At 38.1% G+C, this 7,754-nt stretch overlaps 1 non-coding gene across 1 annotated transcript; it reads left to right on the top strand.

The window, feature by feature from the left end:
- The first annotated feature begins 1,205 nt into the window (after positions 1-1,205).
- Positions 1,206-1,312, top strand: LOC148999238 (small nucleolar RNA R71). The gene has a single exon (XR_016170990.1). It is a non-coding gene; the product is annotated as a small nucleolar RNA R71 (small nucleolar RNA).
- Positions 1,313-7,754: the final 6,442 nt, after the last annotated feature.

The raw sequence follows: 7,754 nt of genomic DNA on the forward strand, positions 1-7,754 counted from the left end.
TACTAGACGACTAGGATAAGGAGCCTTAGGAACATAGGGACTCTCATTTGAAATTTGCTCTTTTCTCATAGTTTTTGATAGTGGTTCACCAAACTTAGGTACTGCTAAAGCAACTGGCTCATCCTCAACTTCTATGGGTTTCTCAGACAAACCCTCATTAAGAGATACTTGAACATTCTCCTCATCACAGTGGTCACTAATCTCGCTCTTTTCATTAATATGTGACTCACCTGTTAAATACCCTTTCCCACTTCTTAATGCAGACACAGAATTAATTGAAGCTAAAGAAGAATGGGAGGATTCAACTTGGTTGACTTGATTTTGTGGTCTTTGTTGAATCTGAATCCTAGGATTTAACTCAGGTTGGCTAGGCATTTTACCTTTTTCTCGCTCAGATAAAGCACTTGCAAGAGTGGAAATTTGTTTTTCCATATTATGCATAGAAGTTATGAAGGTCTTTGGAAAGTACTTCCATATTCTTCTCTAAGGAAGATAGACGAGAAAACTCTGGATTGTTACCTCTGTTGAAACCAGGTGATGATTGATTTTGTGTAATGTAAGGCATATGAGGCACAATAGGTGGATTGATAGGTCTAGCTAAATTGGCATTCTGGAAATTTGGGGCTTGAGGGAATTGGACATTTGGATAATGAGAAAATTGGGCATTTTGCTTTTGAGGGGCACCAAATTGATTTTGTGTGGAATAATTGTTTAATCCATTTTGGTTTTGCCCTTGAGACCATGAAAAGTTAGGATGATTCTTCCACCCAGGATTGTACGTGTTACTGTACGGGTTTGGAAACATCGCACTGACATTTTCATGTTGGCCTTCAGAATAGCTAGGGCATTCCTCAATTACATGTGTAGGAGATTGACACCATGCACACATAGAACTATCAATAAAATGTGCTTGACTTGGTGATGGTGGTGCAACCTTAACTACCAAAGTCTCTAACTTTTTTAAAAGATTATCTATTTGTGCTTCCTTATGAACTTGGCTATCAACAAAATATCCCCTACTAATCCTTTCAGACTCTTGGGTTGACTCCCATTCTCTAGTTCTATCTGCTAGGTCTAAAAGAAATTCCCAAGCTTCGGAATCATCAGTGAATGATGTAAATCCTGTGGGGCACATTGATTCCAAAAGTTGCTTTGTTTGGTAATCGATACCCTCATAAATTATTTGGCATAAATGCCATAACTCTATACCATGGTGAGGGCATTCTTGGAGAAGGCTTTGAAACCTCTCCATTACCTTAGCAAAAGACTCATTGGGTTTCTGACGAAATCGAAGAATATCATTTCTTATTTTGTTCGTCTTAGAGAAAGGAAAGAATTTCTTCAAGAATAGGACAGTAAATTGTTCCCATGTGATAATGCTATCCCTAGGTAAGCTATAAAGCCACTTTTTGGCTTGGTCCTTTAATGCAAAGGAAATAAACTGTAGTCTTACGGCATCATCAGTAAGTTGCTGTACCTTCATAAGGACACAAACCTCCTCAAACTCCCTAAGGAACAAATAAGCATCTTGATCAGGTAACCCATGAAATTGGGGTAACATAGATAGATAATGAGATTTGAGCTCAAAATTATTACCCCTCACTTCAGGTAAACGTATACAGGAAGGTTGTGCAGATCGGGTTGGATAAAATCTATCCCTAAGACTCTTAGGTGGAGGTGGTGGAGGTAGACCTTCCATGGTCAAGTTAGACACTCGGACAATTCTATTTGTAGAATCACGAGTCCAGACACACATGCACTAAGCACCTAATGCAATTAATGACTCTTATGAAAGGATGAGATTTTTTTTTTAATAAAAATATAAATAAAGTAACTAAATAATAAAAGAAAAGAAAATAACAAAACGAAAGGAAAATAGTGAATTTTCCACCACAAAGATTAAAACAATGATTCCAAAGCTGTAAGGTTGCCGTATGATAGCCGAGCCTTCGTATAGGTTTGACAACAAGGGAATCCGTATAGTCTTTGGAGCCACCTACAATCGAATCCTGGGGATTCTGCAGTAGAGTGGGGACTACTATACGTTTTTGTTTCTACTCAAGTTAAGAGTAATATCTTTGAATTTTTTTTTTTTTTGAACACTTCGATTTACCTAAGAATGAGAAAAACAAAGTGGACTAATACCTCCCCGGCAACGGCGCCAAAAACTTGTCTGTAAATTTTAAAAGTAACCGTAAGCGCACGGTATCGTGTAGCTAACGGGTCGATCTCAGGGAGATATGCCACTTAGAATTGAACTTCTTAATAGTAATGCGAGAGTGGAATGATTCAATTTTTTTTTGTTAACTAATTAACTAAACTAAATGATCCTACTCTATATGTCTAATGCAATCGAATTGAAACGAAAAATAAATTAAACACAATCAATGCATAAATAAAAGACAGGAAAAAAAAATGCGAAGAATAACAAAGCAATAAACAAAGAAATAAACAAAGCAATAAAAGGAAAAGGAAATAACTAAAATGCAGATGCAACACCACCCGTCACCAGAAGCAGAGGCACGACTGTAGGCTTGCTCCGGTTATGTGGTCCGAGATAATGAATGAATAGGCAGAAAGTAAATAACAAAGCAATAAACAAATCAATAAAAAGAAAAGGAAATAGCTAAAATGCAGATGCAACACCACCCGTCACCAGAAGCAGAGGCACGACTGTAGGCTTGCTCCAGTTATGTGGTCCGAGATAATGAATGAATAGGCAGAAAGTAAATAACAAAGCAATTAAAGAAAAATGAAGCCTTAACCAAAGAGAGGCATGACTGTAGGCATCTCTGATCAAGGATCCAGGGGAAGGGAGAACAATAAATAATGCTGAAAGTAAATCCTAAATTAAGAATATGGAGGGGTAGATAGAAGCGGGAATGGAGGGAGGAGAGAAGATTAATAAAGAAGGTTACTTACTTGCGAATTGAACAAACGATTCGAATCTCAACCAACCCTAACAACCAGATCTAGATCTAGAATGATCTAAATCTGCAATTGCTAGACCCAGAGAAAAACGAATCTAAAATAATTGAAACTTGAACTTGAAGCTTGAACTTGAATTGCATTATATAAAAAGATTAAACTTAAACATTGAATCTAGAAATTTAAATCTCACTAATGCAAGCAAAGAAAACTAGAGAAAACCTTAATAAACTAAAGAGAGAAGAAAGAATGCTTCTACTAAGCTCTAGAACATGTTCTCCTTTGATGGAATATGATCTCCTTTTATAGAGTTTACATGAGATATGAAGCACGGCTAAATTTGAATAAAACTCAGGGTTTCTATCTGACTCAGCCAATTAGGGTTTTGACGTAGTAATCGCACCAACTTAGAGAGATCAGATGCATAATTCCACCGTTGGATTTGAGGTTTAAGCAGTCGTGAAGCTCTCCTCCAAAAGTCAGCACGATCGGACATCGGATGACCGTTCGATTAAGGGTTTGATCGAAACTGGACAGAGGCATTCAAAAACGGGATTTTTCCTCTTTTTCTTTCTGAATATAATTCTTTTCCCTCTTTTGTTTCTTTAATTAAATCCAAGATAGGAAATAAGATATTGAGGTATGCAAGGACTCTTTTCCATTTGGACTCTCTCAATAATATCTCTGTAGATATGATTTAAAATCTCAGCCGTAGATCAGATTTGCATTCTTTATCTCTTCAATATTTCGGCGTTGGCCCATAATCACTCATCTCTAGCCCATCATGCTTCAGATCGGACCCATTTTCGCATTTGAGAATTTGGATGAACTTCTTGACGGGTAAAATAGCATGATTCAAGCCCAAAACTCCAAATATTTGCTTAAATCTTGAAAAGTCTTAAAATCTGTAAAAACAACATAAAACCCAAGGTAACTCCACTCTAAGTGTATAAAATGCATGCTTTATGCCCTAAGATTTCACACATAAATGTGCTCATCAGATGTGAATACTTGACACACACCAGTTTGAGCTAAAAAGATCAAAGAAACAAAAGTTCTAGTTCTTTTAAGGTGATCATGAATGAGATATGAGAATTATTGATATACCAAACTTATTTTAAATTTCATAAATTATTTTTGTCAAAAGTCACCAAACTTTATTTCTCATTTTTGACAAAAAATGAATTATTGTACTCATTCTTTTGAATAGGCATAATAGGAAATGAAAATTGATACAAAAAAGAGCCTTAGTCTTTTACTTCTTGCAGAATAAATGCTAAACTTTCCACCATGAATCATTGCACTCTTTCCTTCCCTAATTGGAATTCTATCCATCAGTTGGGAAATTTTTCTTCGTCGAACTTAAAAGGATTTATTGTTAGTAGTTCTCAAGTAGTAGTTTCTATCAGGTACTATGCTATTAGCTAAAGGTTCTGACAGGAGGAAGGTGAGTGATTTCCAGCAAGGGAGGGGGCCCACTTTTGAGTACAGGTACAAGTTGGGCTATTTCCAGCAGTGTGGTTTCTGGCAAGGGGCGATGGTGGTTTTTTGGGAGAGAAGCATGATGGTTTCCGGCGAGGTGTCGGAAAAAGATAGGCGATTCTTCCTTCACCCGCATAAGAGCTGGGTATGAGAGGGTAATTTGGGCATACCATTGCACTTAAGGACATTATGGTCCTTTCACCTTCAAAGTTTGAAGTAGTTAACTAAATCAAGCACATTCTCTAACAGCAGATAACTAGTAATTTTGAAATTGTAGAACCAGTAATATTTGACACTTAAAAGAGGTCCTTGAAATTTCACCCCACTTAAGTGGAACTATAGGGGAGGGCAAAGCAATTGCATTTGCTGCAGACCACAATAAACTGACTGAATGTAATATTTCCTCTAGCTCTCTTGTGAGGTGTTGAAACTATCTCTCCTTTGGAACAGGGAGAAAGAATCTTTGTTGTAACCCAAGAGGACCTTTTCTAATTGCCGTTTTATGTTTATGAATAGTTCTTTGCCATAGAAAAAATAAAGTGAGCGGGTGAGTTAAATTCCAGGTTTTTTTTGGGTCAAAATTAATAGGTTATGGGTTTCGACACATACTAGTGAGATACTTAACTCTAAAATTTTGTATTGAATGGGGTACCTTATATTTTGCTACAAATTCCCATTCAAATCAACTAATTCAAAAACGAAATGGAAGCCCGCCACCACATCTTACTTGTTCAAAAACGAAATGGAAGCCCGCCACCACATCTTTGAACAACTCAAGAACATGAGTAATGAGAATTTGCAAATGCAAATGGAAGCTGCTCACATCAAGGAGACTCACACTAACTTCCCCCCCATCCAAGCCAGATGGAGAATCTGAACCAGCCTGCCACTGCCCCTCAAGTATTCCCATATCACATTTACGCTGAATTCTTTGACCAATGTATTGTCTATTTTATTTTATTGCTTGCCATTATCTTCAGTTGGTTTAAAAATAGTTTTGCTCCTACCAAAAGTCGAAATAGATTCTCTGCCTAAATAGCGTTAGTTTGGTGTTGCATTAGTTTCCCTTCTTTAAAGTATGTGTGTTGCTGTTGTCTGTTGGATAATAGTGCATCTGTGTAACTCATCTGTAGGCTCATCTGTATTTGTGCTTGCTGAATTAATAGCTGTTATATACTTGATCTTAGTTTTTCCTGTCTTTTTGTGCAAAATCCCTGCTTCGTCTTTAACTAAGCTTTCTCCATTCCCAAACTGCCCCAACTTGAATAGCATCTTAGTCACTGTTCTCTCTCCCTCAACCTATACCTTGAAAAAAATGATGATCTTGTCGTGGAATGTGAGAGGTCTAAATGGGATGTTCAAAACACAATGCTTATCCAAGCTTCTTAAAAAACATAATCCCACTCTCGTCTTTCTTTGTGAAACAAAATGCATCGAGGCCCGGGATTTTCCAAAAGGAGGAATATGGGCCCTTCAAAGGGAAGGAGCTAAATGCATTCTTATCAGAAAAGAAAACTCCTTTCTGGCAATCAATTGTTGTTTCGAAGGGAAGGATTGGATTACAATATTCATTTATGCTCCCCCGACATACGCTGATAGGAAAATTTTCTGGTCTCAAATCCTCCACTTCATCCAATCTGTTAACTTACCCTTCATCATTGTTGGGGACTTCAACGAGGTGTTGACCCAAGAAGATAAATTAGGAGGGCCTTTTAGACCTTCACCCTCTCTCCCTGCTTTACAAAATTTGATCTGTAGTTTTGGCCTTCAAGAAATCTCATCTCCAGGAGTCCAATTCACTTGGTCAAACAAACAGAAACCCCCAAACCTGACCAAAGAAAAGCTAGACCGAAGTTGGGCCTCTCCTTCATGGATTGCTCTCTTTCCCAAGGTCTTACTAAAGAAACTGCCAACTTCTGGATCATACCACAATCCTATTATTCTCAGTCTCATAGCTCCCAATTCCCCAAAAAGGAAACTCTTTCATTTCCAAAATGCATGGCACTTCCATCCGCTCTTTGAGCAGGCAGTTGAACAAGCATGGGTAAGTGAAGGTAATTTCAATTTTGAATGTAAACTTGCTAATCTCTCTAGATCCTTAATTCAGTGGAATAGGTCTGTTTTTGGAAGTATCGATAATATCTTTCACCAACTATCCGAAGAAATTGAGGTGCTGGAAAACTGCCCTAGACCGGATTGGGATGCAATCAAGGCCAAAAACAATCGATCTCATGGGCTCTAGCTGCAGAGGAACAATTCTGGTTTCAGAAATCAAGAAGTAAGTACATTCAGGATGGAGACAGAAATACAAGGTACTATCATCTCTCTTCTAAAATTCATTTGCACAAGAGAGGAATTGAGAACATTGAATACAATGGGAAGCTTGTATCTTCACCATATGAAATTGCATCTGCTTTTTCAGAATACATGCAAAACCTGTTCACATCCTCAACACCATTGGACCCATATTTCATTGAATGTTTATTCCCGAATATGGCTACTACGGTCCATCTGGAAGGAATTTCCTCAACCCCATCCATGGAGGAAGTTAAGAAGACAGTCTTCTCCTTGGATCCCCTCAAAGCCCCGGGTATGGATGGGTTCAATGCCATGTTCTATCAAAAACATTGGGATCTAATTAGTAGAGACCTCTATGATTTTGTGCACCTGTTTTTCAACAACTCATCCCTCCCCTTTGGAACAAATCATACACTCTTATGCTTCATCCCAAAAAAGGAAAACCCTAGAATGGTAGCTGACTTTAGACCAATTAGATTGTGCAATGTGAGCTACAAAATTGTGGCCAAGTTATTGGCTCAACGATTGAAACCTCTCCTGGACCATTTCATTTCCCCTTGTCAAGGGGCCTTTGTGGCCAATAGACAAATCACAGATAACATTTTCTTGGCTCAGGAAATCTTTCATTTTATGGGAAGAACTAGAGGGAAGGAAGCGTTTGTAGCTCTCAAGCTTGATATGTCTAAAGCTTATGATAGAGTAGAATGGAAGGTCCTAACCAAACTTTTTGAATTCCTTGGCTTTGACCAAAACTGGTGCACACTCATTGACAAGCTAATCTCATCAGCCTCCTTCTCAATCAAACATAATGGTAGCCCTTACTTCTGGTTTTCAGGATCTCGGGGCTTAAGACATGGATGCCCTCTTAGCCCCTACCTCTTCCTCTTCATCATGGAAATCCTATCTAGACTATTGAATGAATATAGATCTCTCAACTTGTTTAGAGGCATCAAAGTAGCAAGAAGAGCCCTTGAAATCTCTCACCTCTTCTTTGCTGATGATACCTTTCTTTTCTGCCGAGTAGAACTTGATGATGCCTTAGCCCT

The sequence above is a fragment of the Hakea prostrata genome, unplaced genomic scaffold, assembly GCF_041222555.1.
Source record: "Hakea prostrata isolate BN-2017 unplaced genomic scaffold, UWA_Hpros_2 contig_22, whole genome shotgun sequence".
NCBI classification, from domain to species: domain Eukaryota; kingdom Viridiplantae; phylum Streptophyta; class Magnoliopsida; order Proteales; family Proteaceae; genus Hakea; species Hakea prostrata.